The sequence below is a fragment of the Phodopus roborovskii genome, unplaced genomic scaffold (assembly GCF_943737965.1).
Source record: "Phodopus roborovskii unplaced genomic scaffold, PHOROB, whole genome shotgun sequence".
Taxonomy (NCBI): domain Eukaryota; kingdom Metazoa; phylum Chordata; class Mammalia; order Rodentia; family Cricetidae; genus Phodopus; species Phodopus roborovskii.
Window position 1 is genome coordinate 103,309 of NW_026126954.1, and position 16,690 is coordinate 119,998.

General features: G+C 44.6%; 1 pseudogene; it reads right to left on the reverse strand.

Moving 5' to 3' along the window:
• Window positions 1–10,436: 10,436 nt before the first annotated feature.
• Window positions 10,437–11,159, reverse strand: LOC127214684 (sex-determining region Y protein-like; annotated as a pseudogene).
• Window positions 11,160–16,690: the final 5,531 nt, after the last annotated feature.

The following is a 16,690-nucleotide window of genomic DNA, read 5'->3' on the forward strand; positions in this document are numbered from 1 at the left end:
GCTAAGATTGTTAATTAGGGTCACCCTTGTAGATCTCTGGGCATTTTTCCTAGGGCCAGATTTCACTTCGAACCTATAATGGCTACCACTATATGGTATCACTTTTCTTTTTCTTCTGTGTTCCTCCCCTGACTCAATCTTCATTCTCCATTATGCCCTTCCTCTTGTCTCCTTCTCTTTCTCCTAACTCACTCTCCCCTACCCCATGCTCCCAGTATGTTTGGGAGATCTTGTCCCTTTCCCCTTCTGTGGAGGACCATGTGTGTTTCTCTTAGGGTCTTCATTGTTTCCTAGCTTTTCTGGTGGTGTGGATTCTAGGCTGGTAATCCTTTGCTTTATGTCTAAAAGCCATAAATGTGTGAGTATATACCATGTTCCTCTTTTTGAGACTGGGTTATCTCACTCAGGATTATTCCTTCTACTTGGTGTTTGTAGAGTATCTATCCAGCTCCTTCTGGCTTTCAGAGTTTCCGTGGAGAAGTTTTGATAGATCTGCCTTTTTATGTTACCCGGCCTTTTCCTTAACAGCTCTTAATGTTCTTTCTTTATTCTCTATGTTAGGTGTTTTGAATCTTATGTGTCAAGGGGTCTTTTTTCTTTGGTCCAGTGCATTTGGTGTTCGGTATGCTTCTTGTACTTTCATGGGCATGTCCTTCTTCAGTGATTTTGTTGAATATGTTTTCTGCTCTTTTAAGCTGGGCTTCTTCAAATTATTCTATGGCTATTACTCTGAGGATTAGCCTTTTCACAGTGTCCCACATTTCCTAGATCTTTTGTGTTAAGGATTTGTTGGATATAAGATTTTGTTTGGTTGATGAATCTACTTACTCTAGTCTATCTTCAGCACCTGAGATTCTCTCTGTGAACTCTTGTATTCTGTTGGTTATGCTTGCATCTGTAGTTCCTGATTGTTTACCCAGTTTTTCTATTTCTAGTATTTTCTCAGTTTGTGTTTTCTGTATTGTCTCTATTTCAGTTTTCATGTCTTCAAGTGTTTGAATTGTTTCCTTCATGTGTTTTATTGTTTTTTTCCCCTTGTCTTTCCATGCTTTAAGAGATTTGTTTATTTCTTGCATTTTTTCACTTGTTTCTTTCCTCCATTTCTTTCATTTTTTATTTTTCTTTACTTCCAATTCTTTAAGGAACATTGTAATTTCCCCTTTTAGGGTCTCTAATATCATCAATAAATTGCTTATCGGTTGGTCAGGGCTGAAACAGTGAAAGGACTGTAGGGTTCTTCCAGGACCCATTGAAGTCCCTTGGGTGTGGGCTCAGATTAAAATTCCCTTCCTTTCAGGTGAATGAAGGAGAGAGGCTGGTAGTTCCCTCTTTCCAAAGTGCTGCTTCTCATCTTCTCATGATCCCTGGAAACATGCATGGATTACATCAGAGATTAAAAACAAACAAACAAACAAACAAACACTCCTTTAAAGGTAACTAGCTATCTTTATTTAATTTTATATTCTACATTATTAAAGTTGAGGGCACATTTTTGTTCAAAATGAAGCAAAAGAAAGCTCCCTGTCACAATTGAGGGAGATTTAAAGTTCGTTTTTGTGGAATACACAACAAGAACAAGGATATTGGTATCTACAACATAGTTTTACCCTTCCTATTTTCTGTTTTCTGGCCATCAGGTCTTCTCACTGCTGTGGGATTATGAGCTCCAGAGTGTTCTGTGGGCCTTTCTCACTGGGGTCCTGTATGCCTGTCCCATCTGAGCCAGGGGAAAAGTGTAAACCTTGTTAGGAATAGATGGACACAGGGACCATTTACGATGGTGGGTGACTGCACTTGTAGTCTGTGCTGTGGCTGCAGTACACTGACCCAAGGCCTACATTGGGCAAGGCCTGCCTTGGTAACATACAGTCAGCCCTGGGGTGCACTGCATGGGTCCCCTTGACCACTTTGAACCTGTGCAGGTACCATGCTCTAGCCTGTGTGAACGCCCACAGGACAGGGCTGACCTTTGATCCTGCTTTCCTGCTCAGAGTCACACCTGTCTCCAGGGTAAAGTAAAGCCTGTAGGGACCTCCTTCCAGGACCCATTGAAGTTCTTGTGTTACAGTTATAGGATAAAACTGCAGGGGGTGTGGTCCTGTGTGGGGGTTCCCAAGGTAAGGGACCACCTAGGAGAGCATAGCAGGTTCATAGCAGGAGAGGGTGACCGTGGTGAGGGAAATACATGCCAGGCAGATGGAGCTTGAATGAGGAGTTTATTTAGAAAGGGGAGTGAGGGGGAAGGGAAGAGACATAGAGGCAGCAGGAACTGAAGACAAGAGATAGAGAAAGAGAGAGAGGGAAGGGAGAGGGAGAGTGACAGAGAGACAGAGACAGAGGAAGAGAAAGACACACAGAGAGAGGCAGGCAGAGAGAGAGAGAGACAGGGAGAAAGAGAGAAGAGCTTGAAAGAGTAAAGAGAGCAAAGAAAGCAAAAGCAAAAGAGTAAGCAAAAGAAAGTGAGCAGGGGCCCGACTTTTAAAGGGGTCCTTTACACCTGCCTGCAGACTAGTACTCATGAAACCCTGGGCTGTCCAGGACTCTGCCTGAGTGCATTCTGCCAGGTGACAGGGCAGGCCAGCCTAATGCCCGAATCCTTACACCCACTCTTGTCCCTTCCAAGGTTGGCAAGTGTCACATTCTGATCATCAGCCACCTAATGTAACATGGCTGTCCTTGAACTCATCACCCACCTTGCTCAGCTTCCCAAGTGCTGGGGTGATAGGTGTGTGCCACCAGGCCTGGACTGTGATGTGCTGAGGACAAGATTCAGGGACTCTGGGCATACTAGGTGGATGTTCCACCCACTGAACCACAGCTAGCCAGGTGCCATAGCTCCACATAAACAGAGTGTCCTGTGGCTTCCCTTGAAACCCAGTCATGGTTCAAGTGCACTTGGAGTAGGCAGGCACAAGCTGCACTACCCATAGCACATGCTGTTGGCATAGGGAGACTAATGGGGTAGTCCTGGCTTGGGTATGAGACAGACTCCTGCCCTTGTCACTCTTTGTGTCCCTAGAGGATGGTGGTGTCTCTGCCCTTCCTGCTGTATGCTTGGATCTCAAGCCCAGTGAGTGTGGGTGATACTTGTTTCCTGTGCATGTATTCAGATGGCCATGGCCTCTGCTGCCCATGCCCTAGACTCCCCCACCCCATTCCTGGAGCATGACTGACCTGTCAGCTGTGTGCCACATACTCCAGGACCTGCCTCATAGCACCCCGGGCTCATGGGCGGGGGTACTGTCCGCTGTATGTTCTCCACCACCAGCTCCCCGGATTAAACAGGACATGGAGACATGATAGGGGGAGGAGGAGGAACACAAGGGACACTCTGTGGCTGGGACGGGGGCAGAGATGATGAGGCCAAGCTATAGTAGGTGTCTGTGGACTGGACAAGCTCAGCATACTATGAAGTGAGGTGTGAGAAGGCTAGGGCTGCCAGGCTCCTCAGACTGATGCTGGCAGGCCTGCGTGATGGATGAGCTTACATTTCTCTGGGTTGCCCGCATTTGCATAGGGCTTGGACTCTATCCCCCAGTTTGGCATTTAAGGTGACTGTCAAATATGAAAGTGAGCCAAATTTTAGTTTTTTAGGAGGGGCCTGGTGACATGTGTCTTGTTAGACCTCCCATGTGCCTACACGGGTCAGCGCAGTGCTGATTAGAGACATGGCTGGCCCCCTGCTGTGGTTGCCCACTTTCCTAGGTGGGCAGGCCTCTGCAGAGTGGACAGGTACCCCCACAGAACAGTCATGCACAGCGGCAGCCCACTGGTGGAGCCTCTGTTGATCAGTGGGGTTCTGGGACAGATGTGGATGGTGACTGTCCCCACTCTGGACCACCCAGTACACCCTAACCTGGAACCACTTGGTGCAGTGAGGGACTGCCAGGCTCTCACGGAAACACTCACCATCCAGGACATCTTCCTGGATGCATAGAGAGCCATGAAGTCTTAGAAGGGAGAATCACTGAGTCGATCCCTGCTGAGCTACAGTCTCACGGGGTGGATGTGTCCCTCTTCACTCCCCCACTGACCTCAAACTGACAGTGCTCCCCCCTTGGCTCCCTGAGTGCTGTGATCAGGAGCTGACACCATGCCCAGCACCTATAATATTTGTGATATTATCTAACTGGGTGATGTTCCTGCAGGTCTCAGACCTGGGACCTCGTTGCAGGGAGGATCCTGTTCCTTAACCACAGGGTCTGCATTACACTAGGGGGAAAGACTTTGCATACCCGTGCAGAGGCCCTGAACATCGGACTCCAGTACCCCAGAATCAGTGCCCTGCTATCCCTGTGACACAGAGGTACAACTGGGTGTGTGTGCTGCCCCCTAGAGATTCAGGATAGGAAGCTCAGGCCAACCTTTTCTTTTAATTCCCACAAGAGAGGTGAGGCTGCAGACAAAGTGACCTTCACACCAGTCTCCAGGCTGATAACAGGGTTGGCATCCTGGTCAAACAAGACCTCTTACTTGTCTTTTGCCACTTTCTGGGGGTAACCATGACGAGAGGCCACATGCCTCCAACAGAAGAGGGAATGCATATGTCATGAGTTCCTCTGTCCACCCCAGGTACCTGAGGCTAGGGGACCAGATCCTTCATTGAAAACCTCTATGTGACTTAATACTCATCAAGAAAGCAAACGTTGAAATGCTGAGGAGCCTCTGTATGTATTGAGTTCCCGTTGCTCCTTAAGACCAGCGACTTAGTAGAAAATCAACTGGCAATGAGCAAAACTTTTTCAGGAACTGAAGGAATTTAAATGGCCCTTTTCACAGGCCAAACACCTCTATGGACAGACAGAAGAGACTGTCTGACTGCCACTGCATCTGTGAGTACAAAGACCAGGAGTGACTTGAATAGATCTTGCCTTCTGCCTGACTCAGTTCTGGGAATGACAGGATGCCTTTCATTGTGTGCTTTGGGGCCTGGAATTGAAGTCAGGTTGTTTCTCAACTGCTTTTCTCCCCTGTGTTAGTTTTCTTGTTTGCTTTTTAGGGTTTTGGAGACAGGGTTTCCCTGTAAATCTCTGGTTGTTCTGGAACTCACACCACAGACAAGGCTGGCACCAAAGTAGGGGATTGGCCTGCCTCTTTCTGCTGAGTGGTGGGATAAAAGGCCAGGCCCCCAGAGTCAGCCCACAGGTTTTTGTTTGTCTGCTTGTTTTGTTTTGTTTTTGTTTTTTAACAGGGTCTCCCACAGGAACCTGGTTCTCCCTGCTCAGCCAGAATTCCTGGAGAGTGTCTCCACTTTTGCAGGCTGCCTGAAGGCATGAACCACTGTGACTGTAAGACTGACCTTAAGAAAAGAAAAGATAAAGAAAGTATCAGGGTCTCACTACATAGACCAGGATAGGCTACATGTTCTAGGAGTCATGTGATTTCTTCTGGGAAACGTTTATAGTTCACTGCATAATGCTGGGCATGGCCATAGGAGCACATGTACTGCCTGCTCTCTTGCTTTCTCTGTACCAAACATATTACTGGCTGCCTCTGTTTCACTTTCTCAGAGTTATGGATAAAATACCTGTTCTTTAAGGAAAACTTTCCCCTGAAGACTGCCCTCTGGGAGAGCCAGAGAGGATGTTGTTAAAAGTACACAGTAGACCTGGTTCAGCCCCTAAAGTCTTTGATGTTTCAGGTGTGACCCATGAATTCAGGCTGCTCAAGGACAGGATGTTGCCTAGCCAGTCACCTTCTTGTTAGCCTGAGAGAGTCACAGCAGTTAATGACAATGCAAATTTGCATATGTGTAGATCTGTAGAGAATGATTTGAAACACAACAGTCTTGGAGAAATGATAATAAATTGATATCAGGAGTTAATGGGACCAGGAATAGTCTAGGAATAGTGAAATACGCAGAATCATAGAAACCCACAATGTCCTCCCTCTAAATTACAATACTGTTACAATACTGTAGGGAGTTGAAAAGAAGGAACATGAGTACAAGGTATGAGCAGTGCCAACTATTGAGGGTGAGTTTTTAGTCATGTAGATACAGGAGATAGAGTAGTAGAGGATGAAGAAGGAATTGATCCAGCCTTGCTTGGTGATTTGATCCTGAGAACTTAGATTTTACCAGTGGTCTAAACTGTCAACTAGAGTAAAAATTCCCTTTCTCTCTGCATGATAATTAACTGCTACTGATGCCAACTGTGGACACTGTTGTCCCTGTAGGCATGCCTGGTTACAACACTCCCCTTTTCCCTTGCAATACTCTGGTGTTACCTTATTTCCAATGTACTAAAGCATGGCTGAGGATTCAGAGAGCAAAGTCGGACTGAAGCCATAATAGAGATCAGGTGGTGGTGACACACACCTTTAATCCCAGGAATCAGGACAAAAGGAGGATGGAGCTCTCTGAGTTCAAGGTCACCCAGCTCTATGAGAGACTGAATGGTCTCAAAGATTAACAGGGCTCACACCTGTAATCCCAGCACCAGAGAGATATAACAGACAGGAGCAGGGTCTTCATTAGCTGGTCTTGGTATTCCCCAGTCAATTGTTGAGAGCACAGAAGTCTGGGATTGCAGTCTGAGGTTTGGTGGGGCCTTGATCAGTGGCCAGCTGCTTTGCCTTTCTGATCTTTAGCTTGAAGCTTGACCCCCAGAATCGGTTTCTGTGTCTTTTATTTTTGGTGACATACAATACCGTTTATGCTTTTAACATTAGGGCTACGACTCAGGTTGATAATTGTTACTGGTGGGAAAGTTGGTGGATGGGAGGGGAAAGAAGTATGGCAACGATGGACTTTGATTATTGTAACTATTGAGAAACTGTTCATGCAATCCATTGGAACTGTAGTAATAGTAGCAACAAGCCAAGCAATCTGGGGTTGTTTGTTTGAAGCAGGTGGTCATAGTTTCTTAGATGTGCAACCTTCACACATCAGTCTAAGGTCCCAGGTCATCAGACTCATTTTGGAGCAAGACTCCTTGCAGAGATCCTCCTGCCTCCTGCCTGCTCCCACATGCTGGGAATGAAGGCTTGTGCCATCACAGCTGGCCTATGACTAGGATTTTACACGGGGGTTTTAGAGATTCAAACACAGATCCCAACTCTTAAGTGGGAAGCTTTGGAGCCACCCCCAGGCCTGCAGGCCTCTCCTTAGTCTACACTTGCAAGCCCTGGCTGGAATCCCAAGGCCTGGACTTTCCCTTACTGACAGCTCTAGGAACAGCCTTTGCTTGATCCTCTGTAGCAGAGAATGAGTGTGATTCTTGAAGCACAGTAGGTTCTGCTCCACACTCTGGTCCCAACTAAGAACCAGAACCCCGACTAGGACACGTAGGGCTTCCAGGGCACTGAGGACAGAGAGGCAGCAATTGTTAGGAGGGAGGGACCAAAGATTGCTGTACTCCTGACACTCAGAAAGGGGCTCCTCTGTATGGGATAGTGGCTGACGGTCAGTGAAACACACCATACTCTCCAATAACTACACTGCACCTCATGCAGTAGACAGGACACACATCTGACTCTCTATGATCTCTCCTTGATTTATTCATCTATGGATGTTTATTTTCCTTCATATCTACGTTCTCTCTCTCCCTCTCTCTCTCTCTGTCTGTCTCTGTCTCATAAAGTATGAAATGAGGGCTCACTGTATAGCCTTGCCTAGGCTCATATTTAGAGCAATCTTCCTATTTCATCTTCAGGAATATTAGATTCCGCAGCCCTTACACATAAGGGGGTTGGTGTTTTAGGTAGTTTTCTCCATGAGAAGACTTAGGGTGCGCAGAGCTGTAATCCTGTGTCATCCTTGGCCTTTGTCACAGCAATAACCCATGCTGACTGTTCTTCTTGGGCAGTATGTCTGACACTAGTGTGAGGGAAGGTTCTGTGTGTGACAGGACCTGCAGCTAGCACTCAGTGGGTTACAGTAACCATACTTACACATAGTAGGGCAGTCACCCATGCTCTCTGGCCAGTATGTTTACTGTTGTAAAGGCTGCCCTTAATAAAGGTGGGCAGGGGACAAGATAGGCAGCCCTGCCCTGGCAGAGCTACAGACATGTGAAAGGGCATGGGGCTTCAGGAAAGTCTGGAAGTTAGTAGAAGGCCTTGGGCATCAACAGAGAAATTCCATACATGAACACATGCCAGGTGATTTGGTGCAGAAAAGGGTGGCTGTCCTCTGGCAATGTTCTTCAATTTGCAGGCCAGAGGCTCAAGCACACAGGTCAGGTTGCCAAGCAAGAGGCCAGCCTTAGGTCCTTACTCTGTCCATGAGGACAGGAAATTCTGGAGGGCTGGAGGAAGGCACCCTGTGGGACAGACATGAATGTGACCTGAGTCTTGACGTGCTGGACCCTTATCACCTGGAACTCTTCAGGGTCCTGTGCCCGCTGAGGCTCTCCTGAGGCATGGAGGGACTGAGAAGTTTATCACATGACACATCAGCACCTGGCATTTACTTGGCACTGGGTAGTGGCCATCCCTAGCCTGGCAATAATGAGGTGGATAAAAAGGGTGAGTGTTCCTGAACCTGGGACTGTAAGTGTTCTTCTAATTGTATCCTTCTTGATGTCTCTGGAGGCCAGATGAGGAACCGGGGCTATGGTTACGAGAGAGCCTCACAGACATACTCGAGTTCTAGGGCTCAGGTCAGCACAAAAAGTGTCCAAAGGGTGAAGCATGAGAAGACACAGAACTCCAGCGTTGGTAGATATCAGAGGTAAGTTACAGAGGGGTATGAGAGGTCAGGGGACATGGACAGAGGCCCATGGACACGGTGACATGAGAAGACAGTGGACATCAGAGGTAACTGGACTTGGAGACAAGACCCATCAGAGGACAGGGTGACATCAGAGGTCAGTGAACATAGGGACCTCAGTGTTCAGAGGACATGTGCGTTTGTAGCCCTGCTCCAAACCCTTCCCTCAAGGTGCCAAGATTGGGCCCTGTCCTGAGTCACCTCAGTCCACACTCTGCCCCTAAAAATCCTGTTCTTGGAGGCTCTACCTCTCAGAGGACATTAGAAGTCCCCACCTCAGGGTTCACTCATGGTTCTTAGAATTCTGTTCCCCTGGGCTGACCCAGGAATGCTTTGCAGATGGGATCAATTGCATACAGTGAGACATTGTGTAGTCAGAGAGAGAGAGAGAGAGATAGAGAGAGAGAGAGAGAGAGAGAGAGGGAGAGAAGGAGAGAGGGGGGCAGGCAGGAAGGCAGGCAGAAAGACAGACAGACAGACAGACAGACAGACAGACAGACAGACAGACAGACAGAGTGTGGTTTATGTTTGTTCTTGGATCCCTCAGCTGTGAGTAGTCTTCTCCATCCCATCCAGGGAACCCCTTGTGAGAAGAGGCAGCAATGTGGGCAAGAGCCTGAGGAGATGGAGGACACCAAGAGAAAAAGACCCTCCAAATCAAGTGAGCAGAGTTTATATGAACTCACACAGATGAAACAGGAGACACAGGTGTAATCCACTGTCCTTTGTGTCACCATCTCCCACAAATTGACACAGAGACTCATAATTAATCATGAAACCTGGGCCTTGGCTAAGCTTTTTCCCAACTAGCTCTTATAACTTAAATTAACCTATTTTTATTATTCTAAGTTCTGCGTATTCACTGAAGATGATCGATAAGTGATGTTTACTATAAACTCAGGCAAGAACATATTTGAGTTTCAGTACGGTGTGTTTGTTTTCCATATTAATGTCCAAAGTGAGCCCAGTCATGCTAATTCCTGAGTCCCTTTGGCCTGGACCTAACTCATGGTCTTGAGAGTTTCCCATACTCTATATATACGTTCAGCCTGAAATGTCAGTTCAATCTTACCTGAAATTCTTTTGTTTTTAGAGATGAGCACTGAGTATGAGATATTTAGTTAGATCTTCCTCCCAACAAAGTACTAATTCACCTTCTCTCAGGAGATGTTAAAGTCTTGTAATTCTTCGCCTTGGAGTAGGACTTTGTTATTTCTCCAGTTCAGATTGAAGGGTCAAATGATGCTATGTAGCTTTGGTCTGTAATACTTTTGTAGAAAATCTTTTATTTAATAAAACAGCTAGATATTTAAAGACAGACAATATTTAAGAGAAAAGCAGGCTTTATTTTGTCAAAGGATGTTCTAAAGAGTTCAAAGCATACTCCATAGGTGTGGAGTAAGATGATGAAAAGAAGGAAATCTCAGCTTTCTACAGAGACACTGAAAGAAAAAGATGTTTTTCATTTTCAAAAAGGCACAGGCTGTTTTTCCACACCATTAAACTCTGTGCTTTTCTTATAGATGAACATTGAAGAGTTACAGATAAACAATACTTTCCACAGTGATACAACAGGTATCTATTAAAAAACCTTAAAATTGGGTAAAATCCCTTCCAAGTATTCTCCTTTCTTATACACGAATCATCTTTACCCACCTCATTTTGAAATCCAAACAAAATGAGCATGGTCTTTATTACAGGAGAAGGGTAATCAGTATCCAAACTATAGGTGAGAAATCTGAGGCTGCAAATTATAGCAAGAGGGAATATTGACATACATCCCAACAGAAGCCACTGCCATTGCATTGCCACACTGTTTTATTGATGTGATGCTGCTAAGTTGTGTGGTCACTGGTGATGTCTGTTGTTGGTAAAGTATGTGCTGCTGCTGCTGCTGCTGCTGCTGGACTGAGTACTTAGTGGGGACGTCCACATGCTGCAAATAGCTTAACTGGATCCTGGAGGGCAAGTGTGCAGTCCTAGACCCGTCCTCTCTGTATGTGAATGGGCACAGGTTCTTGTCCCCTTGCAGCTGGTTGTGAAGCTTTGAAGAGGCATCTGCAGGCAGCAAAGTGTCACTCCTCTGTGGTACTTTAGCTCTCCGGAGAGGTCTGTACTTATAGTCTGGGTATTTCTGTCTGTGTAAGGTCTTCAGTCTCTGTGCTTCTTGGAAAAATGGCCTTTTTTCAGCTTCTGTAAGTGATTTCCACTGGTATCCCAGTTGCTTACTGATTTCTGCATTTTCCATCCTTGGATTCTCCAGGGCTAACTTAAGCCTCTGAGTCCTAGACCATACCATAAATGCATTCATGGGACGCTTGATATGGCCCTCCATCCCCTCTAATTGACTGCCACCAGTCCCAAAGCACCTCTTTTCTCCAGAGGTGAAGACACCCTGTGGCTATAAAGCTTGACTGTAACATTCAGGATTCTATATGCTGAACATGGTTGATGAATTATGTTGTAACCAAGATTAAGACAGAGAGGTTTGGAGTATAGGAGGGCTGTAGGGATAGAGACAAACACACACCCACACCCACCCACCCAGCCACCCACATACACACACCAGAGAGAGAGAGAGAGACTAGGTACAGGGGAACAGAACAAAACTTGACATGTAAGAGCTAAAGCTACTCCCCAAAATGTGTTTTTTACAAAAATTTGTTACTTAAAGTTTGTAGCAAAATATTCATCTCTCCTCCTCCAGCACCTCCCTTAGCCCAGCCCCAAAGTAATAACCATGCCAGAACCATGTAGACCTATGCAATGTCAAGCAAAACCACTCTAATTTAGTGACTGTTAGATGCCGTGTTTCTACACTTGTAAAAATGCATCACTACTTCTATCACTACACATTGAGGTACAACAATGTACCTGTAATGAAAGTGATTTTTATGATGGACTAATATGAGAAACTAAAAATCAAAACAAAAACAAATGAAACTAAAAACCAAAACCTAAAAAGGGGGGTAGGGTTGGCAGTGAAAGGAATAACCATGAAAGCTAACATTTGTATCCTACTCCTCTAAGGAAATGTAACACTGAAAACACAAGTTAATAGTACAACTTGGTTCAATGCTCCAATACAAATATACATGTTTTGCTAGAAGGAAAAACCAGTTGTACAGCACATGCTGGGTTTTGAAGATAGGAAAATACTAGGTTATGTTTTCTACAAGGTTGACCTTGGAACTTATAAGACCTAATGGTTTTTGCAGTAGGTACACAGGTAATAGTTTCTTTAATCACTTCTTTTGTGTAAAGGTCTTCAGCCTTCTCTTGTTAAGGTTAGGTGACAGAATGCCTTCTGACTCAACAAAGTCTATCTTCAGAGTGCCATCACTGCCTGCTTAAAACAATTATAGCTGGACTTGTTAAATGCTAATATTTTTTCAAATAAGGAGGACATAGACAAGGTCATTGGACCTTCACTTGAGTATCCAGTTGCCCGTCCAACTGGTTGTAGGTGCATAGGTCCTAATTCTATGAGACCATGAGGTTTTATGGGTATATAGGTTAAACATGAAAATGAGGAGGAAGTCCACCTACACAGCATTGAAAACCATTATATAAAATGTATTGCCTAACATCTCTCCTTAGAAACTTTCCACATTATTCGCTACTTTTATGTCTCATGGTATATGAAAACATTTAAACCAAGATGCATACTGCAAAATTATTTATATTAACATTAAGTATATCACACACACACACACACACACACACAGTGAAATGTTTAAGTATATTTTTGGGTATCAACTCTCTGAATAACACCCCTTTATTAGAATATTGTCTGTCTTTAAAGCTGTTTTATTAAAATAAAAGGTTTTCTACCAAAGTATTACAGACAAAAGCTACATTTTGAAGGTCTTGTTAAGCATCAGAAATGGAATAGGTATAGCAACAAGCCCTATAGGTAACTGATGTCCCAACACTTCAAGATTCATGTACACAGAGTGACTGGAGTAATACAGAGGGGAATGAATTAGCCCATCAACTAAATTGGCAGATATTAATCTGCTGTACATACCTACTTTCGTTATTATAAACAAGCATAAAATGAAACTGAAGACCACACACATCAGCCACTATAATACTTTCCTTTGGAAACCTAAAGGGACTATAAAGACTTATTGTTAATGCCAGGTTTCTGAAGTTTTACACCCACAACCTATTATCTTAACCCCCCCCAAAATGTTCTCATTATAATTTATGTTGCACTAAGTGATCTTGTTCACACACTTCTTAATGACTGAGTAAGCTTGCCACACCTGTAAAACATAGGTTGGAGGAAAATAACATTCACAGAGCCTCAACTGTAGCATCATTTACACTAAGAACAATGCAACATGGAGTATTATTTAGACAGTCGTGGGGTTTATTGAGCACCTTGAAACAAATAAGTCCTCCATATGGTCTTAAAACCTTTGAGCTTTAGTCGATTTTGAAAACTATCTAGTGTAAGCACTAAATTATAGGCACTGTTTTGTGTAAATTAATTAAAAGATTGTTGCGTAGATTTCATTGATACAGTGACACTAACATACTTTTAAGGGTTGGGATTTTGTTTGTTTGTTTTTGTTTTGTATGACATGTTTTCTCTGAGTAGCCCTGGCTGTCCTGGAATGTGCTCTGTAAACTGGGCTGGCCCTGAAGTTACAGAACCCACCAGTCTCTGCCTCCTGAGTGCTGGCATTAAAGGCGTGCACCACTACTAGCCAGTGATTGGGTTTTATGCCTGTGTTACAGCACTGTTTTAATGCCAATTACACAATTAGGGTTCCATGAGCTTTTTAACAGATTTCTAACTCAACTGAGTGCCAATATATCCATCCCAATGAATACTAAGTATCTTTTTCTGGAAGGTGTCTGCATGCATTCTTCATCATCACTTTTGTTATTTTACCTTCCTGTGAAATTTATGCAAAGTGTTAGTTAACTAAGAACTGTCCATATTCCAGAACCAGGAGATACCTACCCTCATCCTCACCCTGCCTAATGTCTCAGCAACAATGCCCTCCTATCACCAGGGCCAAGGTGACACATTTCCTCTGTCCCCACCTTAACCAGGTTTTCCATATGTAAATGCACCATATCCCTACCTCTCCATAAATCTGACATCTGATCCTGCCAGTGTGTCCATCCTCACTCAGAGGTAGCCACTTTTCAAATTGGTGAAGTCTGTTAGGTGGTGTCATTTCTGTGGCATTCCTAGGACCTCATAACCTAGATACTCTGCAGCTACAAAACTTTTAAACAAGGAGTTTTTTAGACACAGGACAGTGATCTCATGATTACTTTCACTGTCCAGACTTCCTCATGCTCACATAGAGAATTGCTTACAAATTATGTTCCTCCCCCTCCTTTATGGATCCCCATGCAAGGGAAGCTTTCTAGTTCTTCTGGCTTCAATCTCAAGCAGTGCTCTCCCTAGAATTTTCTGCCTTCTTCTCCACAATGTGTACCACTCTGCCCACTTTTCAATAAGTAAGCACTGGAATTGGTAGCTAAACTCTTAAACATTTTGAGAGATGCTGCTTTGGTTTAGCTGCTGTCCCCACAACAATTTTCTGATATTTTCTGCTCTGAACATTTTCATGGCCTACCTAAAGGCCAAAACCTGAGCATTGTTTAATATTATTCTGCTATTAGTACACATGTACACACACACACACACACACGCACACACACTTAAAATAAATGATGTACAAGAGTAATGTCATTAGGTAAAGGCAATGAAGTGAACAGATATTTGTACCTTCCCAGAGAGGGAAAATCAGTTTTCTCCAACCGAGTGTTAACAACTACTTCAAGGCAGGTATAATGTTCAGGAGGAGTTGAACAGCACATAATGGACTAAACAGGTAGCGTGTGTGTGAGTGCTTTTAATTCCTTGCAGTTTGGTGGGGTTTGTTGTTTTGGGGGTTTTGTTGTCGTACTGCATTTTTGCTTTTTGAGGATGAACTTAAAAGCTGGGTGGGGAAGGAGGGGTTGATGAACTGCAAGGGGAAGAATATGATCAAAATATATTTAAATGTAAAAGTTGTTTTGAACAGGAAAATGTCTCTTGGTGCCGTCTCCGTTCGGGTCTTGTTTAGGAAGCCCTAGTGTATACTGTCACGTCAAGGTGACAGGCTCTCAAAGCAGCAGTTATCTTTATCCTCTGGATCTTATATTCCTTTCACCCGCCCCCCTCCCCTTCCTGAGTCTTAGGTGGGGCAATTGTTTGGAGATGTATCCACTGAACATACTGAAAGGAACCATTGGTGGTTTGTGGAAATCAAGCCAAGTACTGGGCCCCTAAGCCATCTTAAAGAAGCTGCTAGTACCTCTTTACCTCACCAGCTTCATTCCTAACTGCACTCTGGGGACTGATTCTAAAATACCCACAGATGTAGTTCTCACCCTTCATCAAAGAAACTTCTCCATGAAACAGATGGACGCCACTCTAGGCCCCCAGCATTGACAAGGGCCTCTGTGCCCATCACACTAACCATCCTGTGTAACCCACCAAATACCTTTTCAAACTCAATGGGGTACATCTTGAATCCAACGAGTTTGTCTTGAGGAGGAAGTGAAGTCTTGAGTTCCTCCAGGTGGCTGTACTCTGAAAAGTGAAGGAACACCATTGAATCTGGTGAACCCGTAGCACTTGCCCAAGGTGAAATCAGGAGTGGAAGGGTGGTGTTCACTTAGGTGTTTGAAAAGGAGAGGCATGCCAGAAGTTGTGAGGGAAGACCAGAAGAGACAAGAGAAAACACTTCTCTTGTCCCCTGGAAAGGACACACATACATGGGGTTAAAAAATACAAACAAGTCCAGGAAGACTTGGAGAACCCCAGTAACAAAGCTGAACACACACACACGCACGCACACACACACACACACACACACACACACACACACACACACACGAAAGGAGGTAGCATATCCATAAGAGATAAAGGACACAAGCAAAGAAATTATCCTTCAACAGATGAACACACCTAGACACTACTAAGGTCAAAAGAGAGGAAATTACAGGTGTCTATCAATGCATAGCCATGACACTGAGTAAGACAGATTTGCTACAGAAAAATCAGGCATAGTTACTCAACCTCTATGGCTCAACGAATAGGGTACAGCTGGTGGTCAAACAAAAGAAACAAAAAGCAGACAAAGGTTTTCAGGGCCAGTGAGGGGGTGGAGGCCAGGAGAAGTTGTTCAACAGGCATAGTTGTTCAACAGGGTAAGATGAAGACAATGGATCTGGGGGGGAAAGGGATTCACCTAAGTTCACAGAATGAAATGACAAGCAATGCTATAGGGGAGAGAAGCACACATACTGCTAGTAAGAATGAGAGGATTCTGAAGAGGAAATCTCTGGCAAATAGTATATACAGAAAGGAACGCCGAGAGACAAACACTATGGAAGGGAAATCGAGAACTGTATCGGTGGGAGACTTGCACAAGAGAAGAGTCTCTTCAGAGATATCAGAGGAGGAGGAGATGGGAGTGCAGAAAGCCAGATGTGTCTCTAGCAGACACACAGAGGGCACTGGCACAGAGGAAAGTCTGAGACACATGCCCCGGTGGGAAAACAGAGGAGACCTGTCACCAGACAAAGCAGCAAAGGTATCAAGACACCAGAGGGCAGGGAGAAATCACAGTCTTGGTGTATGAAAGCCAATCAACAGAAACAAGAAGTAGACTTCTGTGAAGATACCACACAAGAGAAGGAATGGAACATTTCCATTAACCTATAGTGCAAAGAAATGAGATACAGAAATTCGCTTCAAGCATCCATCCTTAAGCACAGATGCAAAAGAAGGCAGCCTAGGTAAATCTCAGAAATACAGTAAAAGGCACGGCCTGTGGCAAACACCAGAGGGGGAGGCTAAGGGGGAGAGGAGACAAATGGGATCCCTGAACTCATGGCAAAGCATTCTCACCAAATGTGGCACTGGTGCTCTTCAGCTCCTGCTCTGAAACATGGATC